This window comes from Eulemur rufifrons, chromosome 27 (genome assembly GCF_041146395.1).
Source record: "Eulemur rufifrons isolate Redbay chromosome 27, OSU_ERuf_1, whole genome shotgun sequence".
In the NCBI taxonomy this organism is placed as follows: Eukaryota; Metazoa; Chordata; class Mammalia; order Primates; family Lemuridae; genus Eulemur; species Eulemur rufifrons.
The window spans coordinates 31,221,582-31,231,621 of record NC_091009.1 but is presented as its reverse complement, the minus strand read 5'-3'; positions in this window follow the sequence as shown (position 1 = coordinate 31,231,621).

Here is a 10,040-nt window from a genome sequence, read left to right as displayed (position 1 = left end):
CTTCCTGGCAGGGAAACAGCCCAGAAACCCAGTGCCCTAGACAGACAAGGAGCTCCCCGGCCCTTTGGCAGGGAGGGCCCAGGTAGAGGAACAGAGACAAGCTCTAAAGGAAGGTACCATTTTCTCTTCCTCCTCCCCACCTGCCAGTCCTGCCCTGCTCCAAGCAAGGAGCACTGCCCTTTGTTTGGGACGTGTGAATTTGGATTTGGGGACACTGCAAGAGAGACTGATGTTCCCAGGAACAGGAGAAGCAAAGAAGGGGTGAGAGCCTCTGGAAACAAAGCACCAGGTACCGGTTTGTAGTCTTTTGTAACTTGTCTGCTTTATTTCTAAGACCAAAGGGAAACGGGCTGGTATTATGTTTTATTCTCGAGGGTTGAATTACATTATTTTCACCCCATACAGACAGTGATGGGAAATAAACCACATTCAGATCTTGAATCTAAATTTCAGTGTGATTGTGTGTGTTGCATGGGGGTGTGCGTGTGTGTACGTTTCTATTGCTTTTTTGCCATCTAGAGCATTCTCAGAAGGAAGTACTGCAGCCTCCTTCAGTATATTGGGGATGAGGCCCTGGAGGGTTACTGGGCAGCCAGTCACCCACCTCACCCCAGGTCACCCATAGATAGAGCTGTCACATTTTCCACCCTGGGCAGGTGTCAGGGCTCAGGCCCCCACAGACTTCATTTAAAGCCCCAGTTTGCTGAATTAACTTTCTTCCAGGCGTAAAGTTAAGCATCTTATGATCCAGACGATGAAGTATTTATGAGGGTTGTCGTTGCTTTCTACCATAAAAAACATCTTTCCTTTCGCCAGGCCCATCGTATCAACAAGGCACCCAACCAGTGCTGCTTGCAGATTGGGCCATCTTCATCTGACCCAGCTCAGACGTAGAGCAGAAGCCGGAAGAATTCCTGGTCATTCCTGCACTGAGCAAGCAATAGGTAAACAGGTGCATGAAACTGTAGAACTGCAATCGATGTCAGAGACCACGGGCCTGCTGCCCAAAGGTGGTGATCACCTGGGATTTCCCCCTCTCCCTTCGGTTCTTAGTCTCCTGGAGAGATGAGTGTTGGAGTTTGCCCAAAATCTTACAAAAGGGCAAACTCCTGCATTTCCTTCTTTGGTCTGGGTTTGTCTTCTCTGGAATTGTGGGCTTGTTGATAGATTTCCCTGTGAGGACATGCCAACCTGTGCTGCGAAAGGTCCTTAGGGAAGGTCCAGGAAAAAGAGAGCAATAACTACAGTCACACCTGGGTTTCCCCCAGAGGGTCTTAAAGTGCCTTGTAAATAGAGTGGCTGTACAGTAATCATCCGAACCGGAATGCTTTTGATAGGGAGTAGTATAATGTAGTATTCATGACTACACTAAGGCAGCAGGACTGTCTCGGCAATCCAGGTCAATGGCCACCTTGCTTGTTCACCCCAAGACTGTCCGTGCACATGTCTTTGCAGCTGTCTGGGCAGCGCTGCAGATAAGGAGGCCAACCTTTACCTGTGTAGGACCTCTCTGCCTGCTGTTTTTCCAGAACTTCACACCCGTTGGTTACGTTGCCCTCCCTGCATGCTGCCAACCACTTGAGCTTGGGCTTAGCCCATTTGTAGGCAAAGAAGACTCGGCGGGAAAGGAAGGACTCTGGGACTGAGTCAAGTCAAAGGGGATGCTGGCATTGTCTACCAGGCAAACAGGAATAGCCTGATGTTGAAATCACAGAAAGGCCACATACTTGGGACATCCTTAGGGCAGAAATACACATTCTGGCTGACCTCACTTATATAACTGTGCCTAGACTGGCTCCCCCAGCCAGCAGCACCCGCATCTGCAGAGAGAAGTCAGAGTGTACACCAAGAGATTCTCTGCTGGGGGTTCTAGAAGGCTTGGCACACTTGGGAGCTTGGCTGCTTCTCTAGACTCTCACAAATGTCTAAAGTTTTCAGTATCCTCATGTCCTCTCTGTACACTCTCCTGTCCACTGCCTCTGGGTTGGTCCTCAGTGGTTACCCCTGACGAAGTACTCAGGTGCGTTACAGGCCGGCAGTAGGACTCCTGCCCTCCAACTTCCTCTGCCACCTTCTCTGGCTTCTTCTCTTCCCTTTCCTCCCTCATCAGCGTTCTGATGTCGTATCTTCTCTCTCTCTTCCTGCTGCAAAATCTTTCTTTTTCCTATTGATCCCAGGTGAGGGGGTTCTGAATGTGAGACCGAGGGAAGAGTACAGTAATCCGGCTGCTTTAGCTCTGGCCACCATCCCAGAGACATCAGAGATCCCGTCTGGGCCAGAGATTTCTCACTTGTCCATCCATCCATCCATCTATCCATCCACTCAGCCATCTGTCTGTCTGTCTCTCCATCCATCCATCGTCGTGGAGGGCAGAGGCAGCAGAAAGCAGGAGAGGAATGAGGGATGGCTCCTCATTTCTGGGTTGGGCAACTCACTAAGGTAGGTGATTCAGGACCAGCTGCAGTTGAGGGCAGGGAGGGATGGCGAATTTAGTTTCATTGGCTTTGAGGTGCTTGTGGAACATCCAAGTGGAACTGTCCCATAGGCAGTAGGACATAGAGCAAAAGAGGGGCCAGGGTTGGAGATAGAGGTTTGAGGGTCTTCAGTCTAGAGAGAGCTTGAGAAGAGGAGCAGGCTCAGGACCCCAAGGGACATCATTTGCAGGTAGCTGAGAGACCACAAAGGAAACTGAGCAGGAATGACCAGAGACGTAGGGAGGAAACTCATGGAGTGGAGGCCAAGGGAGAGAGGATTTCAAGGACATGCACGTGCGTCTCATTGTTGAGCCACAGGTGGCCTGGGAGGGGTGCTGGTGCCTGGGGAAGAAAGTGAGCGGTGGGACCAAGAAAGGCCAGCGCTGGCAGGTTAAGGCGTTTAGGACTCCCTGCTAAGGTAGTACTGATCCCTCTCGTGCCAAAGCGTTTGGTATCTCTTCCCCTTTCCCACACCCGGAAAACGTGTGACTTGTTCCCCCAAGTTCTTCTTGGAGGCGTAGAGGATTCTGTAGAGCTAAAGAAATGAATTTGGGGAACACGAAGGGTCAGGGAATAAAGGCCTCACTGCGCAGGTTAGAATGTTCGTCAACAGACACCGCCTTGCATGCTTCCCAGGGAGTGGGGAACGGCCAGTGCGTGGCTGACATGCACCCCGGGGAAGAGCAAGGCCACTTAGGTCACCAGGGGCCTGTAGGCTTTGGAAGAATCCAGCATTAAACTTGGAGTCTCAGCTCTGTCAACAATGACTCAAAACACTATTATTGATGACAAATAATCATTGAGCTCCTACTGCCTGTCAGGCACTTTACACAGTTGTCACCTGCGGTCGTCAGAGTCACTGCGTGATGTGCTATTTCCCCCTCTGTTTTGCATGGGAGGAAACCGAGGCTCAGATCAGTAACTAACTTAGTGGGGGCAGGACCATGACCCAGGCCTCAGCTGTCCTCACGTTGAAATGGCAGCTTGTTCTCCGTCAGCGTTCCCGAAGTTTCCATTCAGGTCCCTGTGACAGCAAAGAGCGGGGAACGCGTCCCTCCCGAGGAACTCAAAATCCTGGCAGAATCGGCCCACTCCCAGTCCTTGAAGTCTTAGGTTTTGTTATAAAAATTTGTTTGAATTTTGCATTCTCCTTCACACATAGCTGTGTTTAGCTTCATAACAAGGTATTGTTTGGAATCACTTACTGCTGAGAGAAACGGAGGTTCTTGGGGAAGGTGTCGTGCTCACTGCGTGGCATCCCTGTGGGCCCCTGGGCGTAGGAACAGGCCCACCTATCCACACAGGCGACCTCCCCTGCTCTTCCTGGTCCCGGACTGTTCTGCCGTGAGGAGACCACTCAAAGGGGGGTGTGTGGAGCGGGCCCCGCGTTGCTCACCGGAACCCTCTTACAGTCCCTGTATTCGTGTTTCCCAAGGAGGAATCCTAGAATCTCTCAGGGTTTGCTGGAAAAATGACCATGGTGACCAAAGGCAAAAATAAATAAATAAATAAATAAAAAAGCCAGAAAAGGCAAATGCCTGAAGACAGGAAGGGGGACTCCATCCAGGAAGGAGCCCAGCGCTGCTGAGGGGGCTCCTTGTCCGGAAACCTGCTCTGACTTTGATTCAGAAATGCAGGGGGTGGCTCAGCGTTGGGTCCTCAGGGACTTTGTGAAACTGTCTGGATAGGTTTTTAAATGACCGCTTCCTCTTCCCCTCCCCTGAGCCTGACAGCCACACAGGGCCACTTCCCTCCCACTCCCTCTGCGGCGGCCTCTGTGTTCCAGCTCTGTGCACAACAGGCACAACTGTGCAAGGCCCTTGCAGGCAGAGTGTGGGGGAGGGGAAGCTGGGGGAGCGGGGAGGCCAGGGCAACGGCAGGGAACAGGGAGCTCCCAGGGAGCCCGGCTGTGCACAGTGCCACTAGCCCCAGCCCCAAGGCTCTGGGGGCCTCGTGGATGGCTCAGGAGGAAAGTCTTTTCCGACAGGCTCCGCTGCAAGCACTCCAGCTCCTGATGGATCAGTTTGCCTCCCTCCCGCTTTAAAACCTGTTTTCCCTGTACTCGTGGTCTAGGACACCCCACCTTTGCTTCTCCGCTCTTCCGCGTGACCATCCGGCCGGTCTACCCAAAGCAGGGAAGCGGATTAACCAGACTTAGGCAAGCTCCGGACACCTCCGGCCCAGCAGGGTTGACAGTATGAAATTACGCTCTGAGACAGAAGAAACGATTGGATGACTTTCGGAGAGCCATTTCAACCCGGAGACAGGCTCAAGCAACACAGAATTTACTAGACCTGAAGGTCTTGCAGGGGAGGAATCGTGGCTCACCCTTCTTGGTGGCTCACACGCGGCCTTACGCGGAGCAGGAGGTGCTTAGCTAATTTCGTGAGTGCGGCGTGAGCAAAGCCGCCGTTTGCGCGGAACCGCGGGTAAGGCCGCCACCTGCTGGCGAGTTTGCGAAACACACCTCTCGGCCGCCGCAGTGGCCGCACGCTCGCTCCGTAAGCGTAAGGAAGCCCCCAGCTTAGACAATGTTTCGCCCCCCGCCTCCCCAAGGATCACTTGACACTTAAGTTCTCTTGACTCCGACTGATATCCTAGCTTCCTGGCAGAGATGCAAAAAATTTCCCGGGACACTGGTCAGAGAAAAAGGCGTTGGCGGGTAGCGGAAGCTGTTTTGCAGCTCGGGACCCTCTTGTCTCCATTGGCACACGTGCTCTCCCTGAGATCCCATCCCTATCAGCCGTCCAGACAGACAGAGAAAACCTTTACTGAGCACCCACGATGTGCCAAGCACTGGGCTGGGTGCCAGGAAACTATGGATCGGGACTTTACAGGGAGGGGGAGGTACCGTGTGCGTCTGGCTGTGGGCCAGGAGCCTGGCACAGTCAGGGCGCTGGGAGTTTGGGGTGCAGGGAACTGCACTGCAGGGGTCAGGGAAGGCTCACAGGAGAGGTGACGTGCCAGTGAGCTGGGCCACAGGGGTGTTAGGCCTGTAACATGTGGAGATGGACAGTCTTCTGGTTATCCAGTGCTGTGTAACAAAGCATCCCAAACTTAGTAGTTTAAAACAACAGTCGCTTGTTTTTATGTCCCATGGTCCGGGGGTTTACCAAGCCCAGGGAAATATTTCTTGCCCAGGATCTCTCCTGTGATCGCAGTCACATGACGGCTGGCTGGATTCATCACGAGGACTTCCCTACTCCGGTGGCTGGAGTCTGATGCTGGCTGCCGACTGGGATCCCAGCCGGGGCCGTTGGCCGGAACACCTGCATGTGGAGCCTCGGTGGGCCTGGCCTGCCCCACGGCATGGTGGCTGCTCACAAGAGCACGTGTCCGGAGAGCGCAGGGAGAAAGCTGTCTTGCCTTTTGAAACCTAACCTCATACATAGCAGAACTTCCCCTGTGCTCTACTAGTTGAGACAGTCAGAAAACGCCACCCAGTTTTGAGGAAAGTGGACATAGACTCCACCTCTTGATGCAGGAGTGGAAAGGTTCTGGAAGAGCGTGTGGAATAGCAGGTGTTATTGCAGCCATTTGGGGAAAACACAAGTTGCTGCCAGCAAGAAGGTCATTTCAGGTGGACACATTCACTGATAAAACCTTCGGAGGTGCATTTTCTGAGCAAGAAAGCAGTTTTTACAGACTGGACATTACTAAGAGAAAACACAAGGTTTCAGAAGTAGTCACGGTGTCATCTTCACTAAGACGTATGAAAAACATTTCTCTGAGAAAAGGGGCGACGTCTACAGAAGCAGATGCCCAGGGGGAGACGGAGACAGCTGGGCGGCCAGGGCAGTGGACTAGAGGTCACTGGGAAGGGCCTGCCGAGACTGATCCTTAGAGGGCAAAGAACTGATTTTGTATCATCATAGCAAGTGGCAGGAATAACTGGAGGCGATATCCAAGCTGAGTCTTGGAGAGCAGCAGAGGGCAGGGCAAAATCAGGAAGCAGCAGTTGACAAGAAGCTGTAGAGTAGCAAGAGAGGTAAGGGGCGCACACAAATAACCACGGCACATGGCAGTTATGGGCTTTGGAGTAACACAGAAGCGGGGAGCAGTCATCGTGCGGGAACAAGAGCTTGGACAGAGGCAAGATACAGCCTGGGTTAGAAGGCAGTTTGACATGAGATGAACAGGGAGTGAGAACAAGGACCACGGCAGAGGTTGAGGGCCCCAAACCGGTGGTGGCACCAGGATCTGAATGCCCAGCATGGTCCATGTCAATCACCAACCTTATAGGAAAGGACGCGTGAGCCAGGGACGTGGGCATTCAAGCTTGCGCACCTGGCAGGTGCTGAGTGTCTCACTAGTGAGAGTCCAGCGACACGATGGCTGGGCCCTGAGACCCAGATGGGAAGAAGAAACTTACTTCCTTCTCTGTTCTGTGATCCAGCCTGGAGGGGAGAAGGAATACACAGCTGCAAGTGTTCTTCACTTGCTTGTAAGCACTGAAGCTCCATCACCTAAGCCCCCTTAAGTGCAGATTTTTTAACTTTAGAAAGATTAGGTTTATTCTTCATAGCTCAGGATATATAGAAGTGGTCCCAACAAGTTTCCTTTGCTACAAAGGGCTAAGGAGGATCATGAGGTTGTGAACCTTTTTAGGACAGGGTTAGATCTTGGCCAACTTCCATGTGCTCAGTGCCTAGGGTAGTATCTGGCTCGTAGTAAGTGAGAAGGAAGGAAGAGCAGAGTCAGGTGATATAAAAAGCCATATCGTGATTCCTTAGTCACTCCTGGTCTGGTCACTCCAGGAATGTTAGAGGAGCTGCTGGAAGCCCATACAGACATACAATACATAATGAAATTTCTTAAAAAAAAAACAAAACAACAACACAGCTTTATGGAGATATAATTTACATGTCATATAATTTGCCCATTTAAAGTGTACATTTCAATGGTTTTTAGCATATTTACAGTTTTGCCACCATAATCCATTTTAGAACATTTCGTCAACCTAATAAGAAACCCTGAACCCATTTGTAATCACTCCCCCATTTTCCCCCAGCCCTGGGCACCCACTTATCTACTTCCGCTTTCTATAAATTTGCCTATTCTGAACAATTCATATCAGTGGAATCATACAACACGTGGTCTTTGGTGTCTGGTTTCTCTTACTAACATGATGTTTTCAAGGTTCATCCATTTCGTAATACAGGGGCCAAAGGCAAACTTCCCCTTTTCCCTCTGAAGGTTCGCTGAGAAATCAACTGACGAAAGACAGATCGGAAGAAAGGCAAACAAATTTATTAACATGCACACGGGGTGGAATCACAGAGTGATTGCCTCAAATCCCCCCATGGGGTTCAGAAGCTTATACGCCATCTTGAGGTTACAGAAAGGATGGGACCTCGGAGCTCAGATAGAAGCAGGTTCTGGTGGCAAATCAAGTTCTAGAGGGGAGACAGGTCATGGAGCGGGTGAAGAGGAGGCCTGGCCGGCAAGGTGGTCTTGTGAGAGAGCTGAAATCTCCCAGGTGGCAGCCCTCAGAGAGAATAGGTGGTAAAGGTTTCTTTCAGATCTTTAAAGGTGTAGGATTCTCATTAATCTTTCCTAGATTTGGAGAAGGGAAGCCTCAGAGAAAACCTGGCTGCATCAGTGTAGATTTTCTCTGCAGATGCAAATTTCCCGCCACAAAAAAAAAAATCTTTGCAGGGCTGCTTCTGTGTGCAGGCCCTCTGAACAGCCACCTCAAAATACAAGAAATATGTTGTGGGGTGAAATATTTTGATTTCCTTCAGTAACATGTATCAGTACCTCATGCCTTTTTATTGCCAAATAATATTCCATTGTATGGATATATAACATTTTATTTATAAAAGCATCAGTTATTGACATTTGAGTTGTTTCCACCTTTTGCTGTTTTGAATAATTCATATCAGCTGTTTTGCTGATATGAACATTCATGCATAAGTTTTTGTGACCTAGACTCATAAGAAAACTAGACCCTCAGATGATCTGGTTATGGGAAATGGTAGAAAAACACTTTAGAACAACTATTACAAATATGTTAAAGAATTTAAAGGTAAAAAATAGGCATGGTGTGTAAAGTGGTTATTATAAGAGAAATGGAAATTCCAAGAAAGAGCTAAATTGAAATATGGAACTAAAAAATACAGTATCTCAATATAAAATTTACTGGATGTGCTTAATAGAAGATTGGACACAGCAGAAGAAAAAACAAGTGAATTTGAATACGGGTCAATAGAAATCCTCCAAATAGAAGCAGAAAGAGAGAAAACGGTGGAAAATAATGAATAGACCATCATCAAGCTGTGGGGCAACAGCAAGCGGTCTACCATACATGCAACTGGAGTTCCAGAAGGAGAGGAAAGAAACAATGAGGCAGAAGAAGTATTTAAACAAGCAGTGGCTGAAAAGTTGATGAAAAAATAACAATCCACAGGTCCAAAGAGTTCAACTAACCCCAAGCAGGACAAATACCAATAAAAATCATATTTGGCATGTCATAGTAAAATTTCTGAAAACCAAAGATAAAGAGAAAAGTCTTAAGAATAGTCATGGGGCAGGGGGAGGACACATTCCACACACGGGGACAAATATAAATGAGAGTTATTTCTCATTAGATATAATATAAGGCAAATATCCATTAATTGGTAAATAAACAAAATGTGTTGTACTCATACAATGGAATACTACTCAGCTATACAAAGAAAGATCTACTACAGCCATAGCATGAACGAACCTTAAAAACATTTAAGGTTCCAAGCGAAAAAAGCCAGATGCAAAAGACCACATAGTGTATGATTCCATTTACATAAAATGTCTGGAAAAGGAAAATCTATAAACACAGAAAGCCCATTAGTGGTTGCCTACAGCAAGGGGTGAAAAATGAGATTGATTGTAAATGGGTGGGAAGAATCGTTCTCAAGTATTAGAAATGTCTAAAACTAGACTGTTAATAGTTACACATCTTTAAATTTACCAAAAATTATTGAAGCATACATTTAAAATGGGTGAATTTTAAATGTCAATTATACCTCAATAAAGCTCTTAAAAAGGTGATGAGAGAGAGAAGCCACCAATTTGGAAAAGACAAGTGAAAATCATCTAACTGAAAAAGCATTCTTGGCCACACTGTAGAATTATTACAAATCGAAGAGAAAAAGATTAATGATATGACTGGGTAAAGATTAGGACATAGGAATAGAGGGATACCCTAATGTCCAATAAAATACATGAAAAGATGCTCAACTCTATTAATAGTTGGAGAAATACAAACTAAAAATCACAATGATCTACAATTTTGCATTCATGTGGTTGCCAAAAAAAAAAAAAGTCTGACAATATCAAGTGTTAAGATGGATGTGGTAAAGTTATAAAGGCATCCAGACTCTACAAACATCAACTTTACTCCTGGGTAGATTCCTGAAGAAATAGAAATGTGTGCAATACGATGTGTGTAAGAATTTCCATGGCAACACAGTTTATAGTAGCAAAAAATTGGAAACAATTAAATTAATAAATTGTAGTACAGTTGTAAATGGAATATTATACAGCAGTGAAAATGCATAAACTAAAGCTACATAATCAACATGGATG